A 12,568-nucleotide genomic window follows, 5' to 3' on the forward strand; every position below is an offset into this window, starting at 1 on the left:
AAGTCTGGGTAGAAGGATAAAACAAGCCTGGGTTCCTTATGGCACTTGGAGCCACATTCAGGCCCTGGACTCCCTATCTTCCGACTTCCCGTTACATGAGAAAAAGAAACACTCCCTCATAATTGTGGGGTTATTTGGCTGTTTCTCATGGTGGGATGCAACCCTAAAGGATACAGGCACAGAGTAAAGGGGAGAGCCTGGATTTTAGCACAAGCAGTCTGACTGCTTTAACCACATGCCATGTAGACCACACTTAGGTTCCTATCCTTGTCTAATGTCTGCCCTTAGGGCACATACCCCTAGAGAGGAGAAGGCCCCTTGTCTAACTGAGGCCTGTTCCACATTCCGTTTTCTTGTCCTGGACTCATTTGTGACAGGGAATTCACCTAGGGAGTCTTGGGAATGAGCCCATCCTTTAGTAACATGGATGTCACCTCACTTTGTGGCCTCTGCTGGAACCCTACCAAGGACAGGGTATAATCAACCTGATGTCCGTAGTATGGATGGACATTACAGAGGGCTGTCCAGACTGTCCCAGAAGCAGGGAAGATGAGGAGACAGCAGCCTGATTCATACCAACTTAAGAAGAAGAGTAGGCTAGAGGAAGGTTGAGGGCTATGGATGCTTTGGAAGGAAGAGAAAGAGGTTAGGAGCTGGGGCCTGTGGGGAGGAAAAAAAGATAGCGCTTTGGTTGGTGGAGGCTATAAGGGGACCTGGGGGCTTACCCTGCAGGACCCTTGAGGCTTTCTGACAATCTGCTTTCAAAACTGTGTCTTGGACAGATGGACTGCACTCTTTGGTGTGGCTCTTATTCCTTCTTGTCTCCCCAGCACGCAACTTGACACCTGGTGCATACTAGGCCCTCAGTAAATGCTTGCAGACTGACTCAGCCTGGAGGCTGGCCAGCATCCCTGGCCAGTGGAGTAGTCCCAGCATCCACCTGAGCCATCCAGGAGGCAGTTTTAATTGGGCACCACATTCCTAAAGAGACACCCATCATTTCTCACCTGTGCCTGGCTTCCAGCTTTATCTCATCATCCTGGTTATGAGCAGTGAGGTTGCTGCAGACGTGAGCTCACTGGGCCTCTCCGGGTGGGCTTGGACAGATCTGCACCTCCAGCATTCCCACTTCCTCCACGTGCATTATGTCCCCCTGGCCCTACAAGTTGAGGGGAGTAAAGACCTCAAAGGCTGCTGTCCTGACGGGCTCTGGGGTGCAGGTCCTTAGCTTTGCACCCTCTCTGCTCACATAGGACAGGACTGAGCAGGGGAATGTCTGGGACTCTGTTAGCCTCCCTCTGCACCGACAGGGAAACTGTGGGCTCAGAGTTGGGAGCTCTGTTCATGTTCTTCTTTCTGCCCCGTTTATTTATTCCACGGTTGGGAAAACCTGCTTGAGGTGAAATGACACCCCACTGGTGAAAGAATCAGGACTAGAGCCAGATGTTTCCTTGTTCGGCATGCTTTCCGAAGAGATCAGAGACTTTCCAGAGCTGGAGAGGCAGGGGCGGTGCCAGGCCTCAGTGCCGCCGCTGCAGCCACCGTGGCACAGCAGGTGGAGGTTAGGGCCACACACCCGTTTTGTGTCATGGATTCTGTGTTTATTCCAGTGTGATCGGAGAGCTCAGTGTACAGGGCTCTCGCCCAGGTGTTGTCCGAAGGAAGAGGAAACGGCCCCGTGCTTGGGAGCCCCAGGTTTGGTTCTCTAAAGGGGGGACTCAAGGGAAAAGGGGGAGAAGCTGGTACCATGCATTGAAGAACCTCTCACAGCAGCACCACATTTTGTCCCTTACCTGGCACTTCCTTCACGGGGAAGGGGCTCTCATGTCCAGTTTACACAGAGACACGATCAGGGAAGCAGGTTGCCCCAGCTCTAACCATAAGGTCCGAACTGGATCTGGGTTTTCTGCTCCTAAGTCCTTTCTCTTCTCACTCTGCCATTTCCTACGAAGAATGGTCACAGGAAGAGAGTTTTTTCCGAGCCTTTCTAGGGAGGGGAGTGGCACATAGGACGCTTGTGTAGGTAGGTGGGGGCTGTCCCTGGGTGCTGTGCCCACAGCAGTTGTAGGCACGTGGCTCTGCTCACAGGTCACCTGTGAGGGGCAATACGGAGGGGGGGGAGGTACGGGGGCTTTTGTGTTCCAGGAGCTGACGGTTCACCACAGCCTGGTGAAGGGGACCCCTGAAGCCACTGTCAATCAAAGTGGTCTGCAAGGCCAGGGGCTTCTTGGCTCCTTCCTGAGGGGCGTGAAGGAGGCTGACTGTAGGGGTCACAGTGGCGGGGCTCGGGGATGCACCCCGGAGCAGCCCCTGCAGGGTTCTGAGTGCTGGCTGCAGCCAGGGGTAGGAGTCTCCCTCCATAGATGCAGGTGGACAAAAGATGTTCTGTTTTTTAGAAATGGAAACCAGATGAGATCTGGTGCATTTAAATCCAACTCAGAGCCCCATCCTGATTGGCTGGCATGGAATTTAATCTTCTCAGTTATCAAGGCTGCCTCCCCTTCTCCAAGGTCACTCAAGAGTCCTAGAGACTTACCTCTTAGAGCCCAGGAAACAAGGGAAGGAAGGGCCTTTCAGTGTACCAGTCACACTCTCTCCTCCTTGTCCGACACCACACAGGCCTCTGATTTGGGTGTTACTGCTACCTCAGGGCCCAGGAATCTTTGCCAAGGCTGGCAGAGCTGGTGCCTAGGGTGGGGCATGCCCAGGGCACAGTGCAGCCTTTCCCTACGCCATGCTAGGGAAGGGTCTCAGTCCTCACGACCCTGCCAGAGGCTCCATACTGGAGGTCCCTTCCCACCTGACCTGGCTCCACCTCTCCCTGCCTTCCTCATGTTTTCCTTCCTCTCTTCCACGGCACCTCAGGAATGCCTGGTGTTGCCTCCCCAACAAACCAAGCCACTGATGGAAGATGGTTCAAGTGAGTCTTAAAGCAGTCTTTGAAGAAATATTTCTACCCCACAGAAATCAAAGTAACCCAGAGGGCTGTTATGTCTTTGGAAGAGGGGACAGAAGAACAGGGAAAACCTGAACACAAGCTAACAACCAAGGGGACACCCAAACCAGGCTCCTGCAGGGGGGCTTGCAGGCTGAGGAGACTAACACCGGACCCTAAACACTGTTAACAACTGTCCCCGGGCTCTGTGTGATGGCTGTGGGGGACCTGGTCTTTCATAATTGCCCGAAGTCCCTGCAGTGCCTGCAGTGCCTGCAACCTGAGATGAACCCGCCCTCTAAGTCACATCAGAATACAAACTATACACATGCAAACTGCGAGGTCCTCTCCCCCCACCCCCAAAACTGCCACCTCTGAACACCCCTGCCTCAAAGCTCTGGACCTCCTCCCGAGTGTGAAATCTGTGAGGGGTGGGTAGCCTCAGGATAGGCGTTGCAGGAAGGCTACCTGTGCTGGAGAATTTGGAAAGCTACGCCTGAGGGCTAGGCCGGGGTGGGAGGGGGGGCTTGCTGGATTTAAACTCTTCAGTAAGTGTTTGATGAAACCCAGGCAACAGTCAGCCAGTCTTCGTGGCCGCCCCCCCCCCCCCCAGCACTGCCCTTCTCACCCCTGTGCCAGCGTCAGGGACAAACCTGGGGGCTGGACAGACCCACATGTGCCTGTCACCGCCGCTGATCTCCTGCCTCCGTCTGCTGCGGGCTGGGCACTGTGCCTGGGGCCTCAGCCGGCAGAGCCTCCGCTTTGCCCCAAGCAGCCTCCGCCTGCGATCCAGCCAGACAAGTGGAAGACGGACAAGCCCAGAGTGAGGGAACACCCTGTACAGAGCAGGCAGCGAAAACACGGGAGGGCGATAGGGGAGAGGGAGCCACAGGGCCGAGCCTGCGGACAGAAGGCAGAGATGAACTCCAGGAGGCTTTCAGAAAAACAAAATCCAAACCGAGCCCCGTCCCGAAGTCAACAGTCTGAAGTAGCTCTTGGTGTCTCCTGCCCATTTGCAGCCACGGTTAAATTCAGGTCCCTATGTTGTTTGCCTAGGTAATAGCAGTGGCTTTTTGGCTTAAAAAATTATAACTTGCTGAGTATTTCATTTCAGGTGCTATAGTAGGTACCTCCTGCACATTATCTCGTGTAGTCTTCTCAACAACTCTCCAGGCTGGGGATCAACCCCCTTTGACAGACGTGGCCTCAGTGGCTCAGAGGTGTGAAGTGGCTTGCTGGGGGTCACACAGCTGGGATACAAGTGCTGCGTCATTTCCAGCCACGAGCCCTTCCTCCGTGTTCCACTGGTCTAGTGGTCTAGTCTCTTGGTCCTTTCCTAAAGTGCAGATGTGGTCATATTGTTCTATCTGTTAAAACCTTCGGTGCCTCTTCACAGGCTGCAGGAGGAGACCCAGCCCCCTCCACAGCTTGCGAGGCCCTTTCCACCGCCCTGCTGCCCTCTTCCCACTAACCACACACTCCTACCACACAAGGCTATTTGTAGCTCCCTAAACATGTCGGTACTTTATGTGCTTGCTCGCTCTGTCCTCTGTGCACAGGGTATTCTTTTCTCCGTGCCCCACCCCACTCCACAGCCCATTTCCTGAGCCCAGAGAGACCCTACACCACCACCTAAGCTCAGCCCGGATGTCATTCCGAAATCTTCCCTGCAGAACCGTCTCCTGCCGCCCCTGCACACACCACACTGCCCCGTCTGTCTCCTCTTCCGAACTCTTCTCTAGCATCTGTGCTTGCCCCATTCCGCTGTCATTGTGAACCTGCCCGAATGTCCTGTTAGACTGTAAACCCCCTGAGGGCTGGGATGGTGCCGCTGGAGCCCAGAGGAGAGCTTGGCAGAGAGGAGGAGCTTCATAAATATTTCATTGATTGAGTGAGGGAGCTGAGTGAATGAATAGGGAGCACCTTGGGGCAGGGGCAGTGTCATAGTGACAGGACACAGTATGTGTTCCCAACTCCTGGCATGCGCCCGGCACCCAGTGGACTCGGAGTCTGGGTGAATGACTAGAGACAAAAGAGTAGGGAGGATGGAGGGGAGGAGGGACAGGGAAGAGTGGACTCAGGGGTGCCAGACTGGGTGCAGCTCTGTTTCTCCACCAGGGGGCGCTGGAGGCCCTGGAGTTGTGGCCTCCAGACCAGTAATTTTCTCCCTGAGGCTCAGCTTTAAAACCCACAGAGGTGTGGGTTGGTTGCTTTGCTCCACAGAAGGGTTCAGGAGGCAGCCAGGATCCGAGGGAAGGAGCCCACCCAAGGTTAGGTTACTGCAGCAGCAGGCACGGAGCTGGCCTGCCCTGCCCTTGCCTGGTGGGACAGGAAGGAGCCAGCTCCCTGTTTTGGGGTCAGGGTACACCCAGGTAATGCCCACCTTGGGACAGATAGGTCCTTGCCACTGAAGGCTGTGACTAGAGTTGCATCAGTCCAGAGCTGGGAAGAGGCTCAGAGCCCTTTCCGTCATGGGGGAGGAAATTGGCACAAATTCCTGGACACCGGTAACTCCTTAGAGCTCACAGCTTCATCTCCCCTCTCCACCCCATGCCAGTCAAGGCTCCCCCAATCTTCCAGGAAATCGGGGCCCTGGGAGATGGGAGGAGTAGGACACCGTTCCTTCCCTCCAGGAACACCCCAACAGGCGCCCTGCTCCTGTGTCCTCCCAGCAGCTGCTGGGGCCAGGTAGCCTGCATGGGGACCCTGGCTCAGCCCCTCACCTGTGCCTCAGTTTCCTCATAAGTAACACTGTTAGAACGATGAAATAAGTTGTTCCACGAGAGCCTCTTAGAATCGTGCTTGTCAAGCAGCAAACACTCAATGAACAGAAGCTATCATCGCGACAAGGCTTCTGTAGAGGCAGGACTTTAGGAGCTTGCAGGTAAAGACGTGCAGGACACCAGCTGGACCTGTGTCCTGGCAGTGTTGCCACCATCTTTGGATTAGCCTTGAGCTTCCACAAGCTGGTCATTCTATGGCAAGTCCTCAGCTGTGCAGAAGAGGTCTGAGCAGTCTGAGCTCACGGGCCTTGGACCCGAAAGGAAGCTCCCCGAACAGATCTAGAGAGAGAACTGTGCCCCGGAGATGCCACGAGACCTGGGAAAGGTCACAGAGATGAGTGGAAGCAGGGTGGGGAGAAGGGCCCAGTGCACGAACCAGCCACCCCATCTTGTGGCTTCTCAGGGCCACATGGCTGTGTGGCCACTCCACTGGGCCCTCCATCCCGACCGAGACGGCTTGGTGCCTTTTGCCTACATTCGATGCCACCCATTTTGTATTATAAAGAGTTTTCACAGTGTTGTGGCTTTTGTCTTTCACCTGTGAACAGGTTTGCCAGCAGGCCAGTACCAATGGTGGGAGTGAGGGAGTCAAATGGGCAGCCAGGCCTCCGAGGGAGGTGAGAAAGCAGCTCGGGATGCTGGGAGATGGGGCGTGGCCAGCACCCTCCTCCCCCTTGGCTGTGCATCCTTCCTTGGGCGTGGGGCTGCTGTGCCCACCACCTCTTTTTTTTATCCTTTGTTCTAAAAAATTATATTTTATTGTTTTTACTATTCTAGTTGTTCCAATTTTCCCCCTTTGGCCCCTCCACCCACCTCCCCCAGTCCCTCAGGCAGTCACCACACCGTTGTCCATGTCTGTGGGTCATGCCAATGCATTCTTTGATCCCTTCCCCTTCCACCAACCAGTCCCCACCCCCCACCCCCCACAGCTGTCCGTCTGTTCCGTGTTTCTGTGCCTCTGGTTCTCTTTTGGCCATTAGTTTATTTTGTTTGTTAGATCCCTCATATAAGTGAGATCATATGGTATTTGTCTTTCACTGACTGGCTTATTTCATTTAGCATAATGTTCTCCAGGTCCATCCATGCTGTTGCCAAAGGCAAGAGTTTCTTCCTTTTACTGCTGCCTAGCGTTCCTCTGGAGCACAGCCCCCTGAGTGCTGGGGCCGGCACACTGGGAGCCGTGCCTGTTGGGTCTTGTTTCTGCCTCTGCTCCTGCTGCAGCTCTCTCTGCTATGTGCCTTCTGACCCCTCCCTGACATAGGCTCAACATCTCCACTGTTCTCCCAGAAGCAGCACACGCTGCTGCCTCAGTGAAGCACTCTTTGATTCTGACCCCTGCCAGAGACCACCTCTCCCTTCTTTGAATTCTTTTGTTGGTTTGTTTGTACTTTTCTCCTGGGTGTGTAGTTCTCAGGGCCTCACTCCTGAATGATCATATACGTGGAGGTGCAGAGCCCAGCACCTGAGGGTGTGGATTCTGGACAGGCCCGTTGGGCTCAGAGGCTGACTCCACCGTTGACCGGTTGTGTGGTGGTGGGACAGTTTGTTAACTTAGAGAAGTTGACAGTTTGTTAACTTAGAGAAGCGTGTGCCCAGTGTGTGCCCCAGTTTCCTCTTCTCCAAGACGGGGTAACAGTAGTGCCGTCCTTACAGGGTTGGTAGGGCTCTAAATGAGTCTGTGGCCCAGAACATAGGAAACACGTTCTAAGCATGTGCTGCTGTGTCGCTGGGGTGTTTGTGCCTGTGTCCTGTCTCCTAATGAGGCCCATGACTTCTTGAGGAGCTCAACCTCTTACTTCAACCAGTCTGTGTTGCCCCGTGGTCTCAGCACGGGCCCCGCTGTGGGGAGTCCTCACTGACCCTCGGTGGAGTGACGACGGGACCCGAGCGCTCTCCCCTCTCATCCGCTGTCCCTGCTTCGGTCCCCTGCGGAGCAAGTGGGGCTGTCTCCGTGGCCGGCCGTGGCCCTTCCTCCCACAGCCCTGCCTGAACTCCAGCAAATTTCCCCTGGCAGCTCCCACGTTCTGGACTAACTTTAGGGTTGGTTTCCAGCTGCGGTTGGGTTTTTCTGTTTGAAAAATATTTTAAGCAGCTGGTGGAGAAGAGGTGGAGAGGTGGGAAAAGAATAATAAATAAGCTAGTGAAAGGAAGATTGTCTTGGAGCTGCGGTGGCCTACAGCTTGGCTCGGGGTCATGCCTAGGACTGGGGAGCTCTCGGGTCAGGGGTGGGGAGGGGACACGCTGGTGGCTCCGGGCCAAGGAGAGCGATTGCGTTCACAGACACCTCCTGTGCATGTTCTACTTTATGCCCTGAACGGTTTCTGAGGATGCAAGAATTAAATGAATGCAAGAGAACTAGTTTTGCAACAGGCAGGATTGAGGTTAGACACCGAAAAGAACTTCATATCAGAACCTATCCCAGAAACCCACCTTTACGTTACCCAAGACCCTGTTTTCTCCAGAACTCAGCTTTCTCCTTAGCTGTTATTACGCAGCTGCTCCTCCCGACCACACTGTCCCGACCTCACGCACCTCAGGTTTCATCAGCTTCCTCCTCCCTTTGGGTTCTACTGTGCTGCTGAGGCCCTCAGACTTTTTTTGGAAATCTTCACCTCAATCACCTCCGTGGGCCTGAGGGGGGGAGACCTCCCCAGCAGGAGCTGGCAGTGCCAGGCTGACAGCCAGGGGCGGAGGCCCCGGGGGCCACCCCACTCTCGGAGGGAAGGTGCCCGCTGCCCCTGTGCTGGCTGGGGAGGACTGTGGAGACAGAGGCACACAGAAAACCAGGATTGGGAGAGAAACTAAATCACTGAGCGGAACAGAAGCCGAGTCAGAAAGAGACAGGGAGCGAGTCAGATGTTGGGGTAGGGAGTGGGCTGTCACCAGGCAGTGCCCCTGGCCAGGGCCACATGGACATTCCTGTGGCCTCTGATGGCAGGGTGGGCTCAGCCCTGAGGGCTGCCCAGTGCCTGCGGGGCTGGGGCCCAGCGTGGGGTCTCAGGCCCCAGGCAGACAGGGAAGCCCTGCCCTCCACACCCAGTTCTCCTGAGGGCTCCCTCCACAGGAGTCAGAGCTGGCAATGGGGTGACGCCTGGAAGAGCTGTGGGTGCCAAGGAGTGCCTCACAGCCTAAGGGAGCCAGTGGCAGGGTGAAGGGGGTGGGTAGGAAAGGCTGGGAGGTGGGGAGCTGACATTCCAGCACAAGGTGGGATACCCGTGGAACAGGTAAGTGCTGGGGCTGAGGACAAATGGGGGTGCTACGCTGCTGAGGGTTAAGGGGTGGTGGGCGGGTGTGTAAAAGAGGTGGTTTGGGGTTCAGGGAGCTTTGCAGGCATGAGTATACACTAGCCAGGGAGTCTGAGTGCCTGCAGCTCTCAGCTGTCTGCAGCGGGGAGGAACCGTGGGGCAGGGAGAGCTCACTCTGCTTTGAGTGGGTTGACAGCTTTCTTCAAGGCCTCCCCTGTAGCCATCCAAACCCCGGAGGCTCCTCGGCCCTCCCAGGCCTCCTCCACAAGGAGAGCCGCACTGGTCTACATTCATAACTGAACTCTCTGCTTGTTAGCTGGCCCTTGCCGCCGGCTACTCGGACCACAGCGGAATCTGAGAGTCCCAGAAGCTACTAAGAGGGTGGGAAGACGGGAATGGACACTTCCTAATACCATTTTACATTCACACAGAACATGAAAATTTCCAAAGCATTTTTTTCTTACTATGAATCACACACTATATAAACTATTACATATATAATAGTTTAATAAATAATTATAAAGCAAACACCCATGTTTCTATTGCCCAGGACAAGAAATAGAATCCTGCTGGCACCTCAAAAGTTCCTGCACCTTTCCCTGGTCACGGCCCCCCTTTTCCTCCCTGGAGGGAACTGTTACCTGACTTTTGTGATCGTCATTTCCTTGTTTGTCTTCCGAAGCATTTAGTCTTTCAGATGCTATCATCTCTGAGTTTCACAATAACCCTATTATTCCCATTTCACGGATGAGGAAGCTGAGGCTCAGGAAGGCTAAATAAGTAGTTCAAGGACACCCAGCCTGTAAGCGTCACAATGGGAATCATATTTGGACAGGCTGATTGCCCCCAGGAAAGCTTCTCAGTCACACCAGAATCCACAGGAAATGCTGGGGCAGCCCCAGCTCTGGAGGCCGGCACCCCAGGGCCACAGGGAAGGGGGAGGCATCTTCATAGCCAGGCCCGGTGCTCCCCTCCTGGACTGGCTGCCTCCCGACTCCCCAGGGTTCTGCTCTCTGAGTACTTGGCAGGAACCGATGGGGGCCCAGAGGGGCGCAGACAGAGGTCTGGGAAGGGAGTGGAGCTGGGAGCTGAGGTGGGGTGGCATTCATGCCGGGAGCGAGGTTCGGGCCCAGCCTGACACGTGCCATGGGCACCCAGGGCTGTGGGGGTGTGCCCAAGCCAGGTGTGTGCCCAGGCATTTGCCAGATTTACCAGGTGTGCCCTCCTTGGTGGTCCAGGTATGCTTGGTGTGAGCATGCGTGTGTGTGCACCTGGCACGTCTGTGTGCACACCCAGCTCTGTCTACACACTGGAATCACTCTGAAGCACTCCCCCCACCCTCCGCATCTTTTCCTCTTCATTCTAAAATTGTACCTGCTCATCATAAAAAATTCTAACACGAAAGTCTCTCCTCTAATTCTAATCCAAATGATCCCAGAATGATCTCATAATTTCCAAATGCAGTAGTTTTAGGTTTAATTATTTTTAACAACATAGTATCGGAATCTACTTACTATTTTTCAATTACTATTTTTTACTTAATATACCTTCGCCATCTTTCCTGTCAATATGTATGGATATATTTCACTTTTTTTTTAACAGCTGAAGAGCACTCCATTGAATAGATGCACCACCATGTGTTTAGCTGGGGAGACCCCTCTGTGTCCCAGCTCCCGCAGTCCCCAGAAGCTGAGAGAGGAGGGTGCACGGGAGGGGGGCAGCGACAGAGAGACTGTCTCCTCAACAGTTAGCCGGCCCTGGGAGGTAGCCCAGTCCCAGCTGTCCTTTGATCTGCAAATAGATTGCCCTACAACCCCACCCACCCAAAGTCCACGGTCTTCTCCTGTCCTCTGTCCCCTTCCCCCTCTCCCTGCTGACCCCGGACCTCGGTGCAGTGCTGCAGGTTCGAAGGGGCTGCTGGGTGAGCTCCTGGCCTCTGAGACTCTCTGAGCTCAGAGAGCTGGGAGGAGCCGGACTGAGGGACCAGGAGTTCAGGGGGCTCTGAGCAGAGGGTCAGCTCGGGCCAAGGAGAAGGCACTGTGCCGATCGATGCCCAGGCTGGCGCTGCCTCGCGCCCAGATGGCAGCTCCCTGCCTCCCAGAGGGCACGCACGCACGGGTGATGGGCGCTATGCCAGGGGGGCATGGTGCCCCCGCCTCTGCCCCAGTGTCATGGAAAATCCGAAGCCTTGATCTTTGTTCCTGATTGCTCCTCCCTGATTTTTACTACTGGAAACTTTCGGCTTCTTTGTTCCCATCAGCTTGGGAGGGAGGTGTTGGTGGGGGTAGTGCAGAGGGAGGTGGCTGGGTCAGCAGCCAGGATACAGAGCTCTTGGGACTTCTAAGGATCGACCCGACCCCTCTCCCTCTCTCTCTCTCTCTCTCTCTTCCCCCACCCCTCTCTCACAGTTGACCTACAGACAGACTGCACTCCTGTGGGGGTTGGGCAGGGGAACAGGGTGGGCACAGCCATCGAGGTCCTTGGTCCTTCCCGGGTAAGCTGCCTCCCCTCACGCACGGTTGGTCTCCTGTTGTCCAGGGCCATAGCTCCCCTCGTTCCAAACACCCCTAGTGCCCCAGCTGCAAGTGGTTCTCAGTCCTTCTCCTTCCTCTGGGCAGGCCCCGAGTGTCTGTTTACCACCGGATCCAATCAGAAGTCTGTGGCAGGGAAACCACTTTGCCAGTCGCCGCCTCCCTCCCCAGCGCCGGCTGGCTCTGCTGCCCTCCCCCCTCCCTTCTCCCTCATGGCCAGAGTTCAGGGAGACTTCTCAGGTCAGTGGTTCTCACCTCCCTTTCCTCCTCAGCAGAGAGGAGCCCCCCTCCCCCCATTCTCTGGAACCCGGCACCTTCCTTCCTCAGGGACAGCAGGCTTTGGGAGAGGAGGGGGTGGGCCTGGGGTTAAACCCACAGCAGAGCACCCCCTCAGGCCCTGCCTCATCTCCCGGCATTGTCTGCTGGATGAGCAGATGTGTCTCTTGCCTCTTGCACCTTAGAGGTGAGCCTGGGGAGGGAGAGGTGAGGCAGAGAGAGATGGGGGAGACTTCCGCCTAAGACAAGGGAGTACAGAGGTGCTGAAGCAAAGAGGGAGAAAGCCCAAATTTTCATCAGCAGCTTCTGTACTTGAAAACCAACCTATCTATCCCTCATCAATTCATAGATTCATCTGAGGAGCCTGTGATGTTGCCGTGTGTGGAGGCGTGTGTTGGGGGGATGTGTGGTGTTGGAGGGGAGGTGATGAGCTCAGAAGAGGGAGATCTGGGAGAGGCTGGTGCAGGCAAGGCCTGCCTCCCGGTGGGGCGGCAGGTGACTGAAGACTGGGCCAGCTGCAGTGGTCAGAGAGGGGTGGCGAGTGGGATGGAGGGAGGCAGGGCAGCCCATCTGGACTCCTGTTCTCAGGCCTTGTCGGCCTGGCTGGGGCTCGGTGGGGCTCTGCCCTGTCTGTCTGTCTGTCTGTCTGGTGCACTGGCCTGGAGACTGGAGCAGGCAGTGCCGTGTGGCAGAGGCAATCACACTCGCTGGCTGGGTGCTGGGTGCATGACCTTCCCTTGAGGATGCTCTGTCAGCCGGGAACCTGGCTGGGCCAGAGCAAGACTGGGAAAAGCAGCT

Source organism: Phyllostomus discolor, chromosome 2, assembly GCF_004126475.2.
Source record: "Phyllostomus discolor isolate MPI-MPIP mPhyDis1 chromosome 2, mPhyDis1.pri.v3, whole genome shotgun sequence".
Taxonomy (NCBI): Eukaryota; Metazoa; Chordata; class Mammalia; order Chiroptera; family Phyllostomidae; genus Phyllostomus; species Phyllostomus discolor.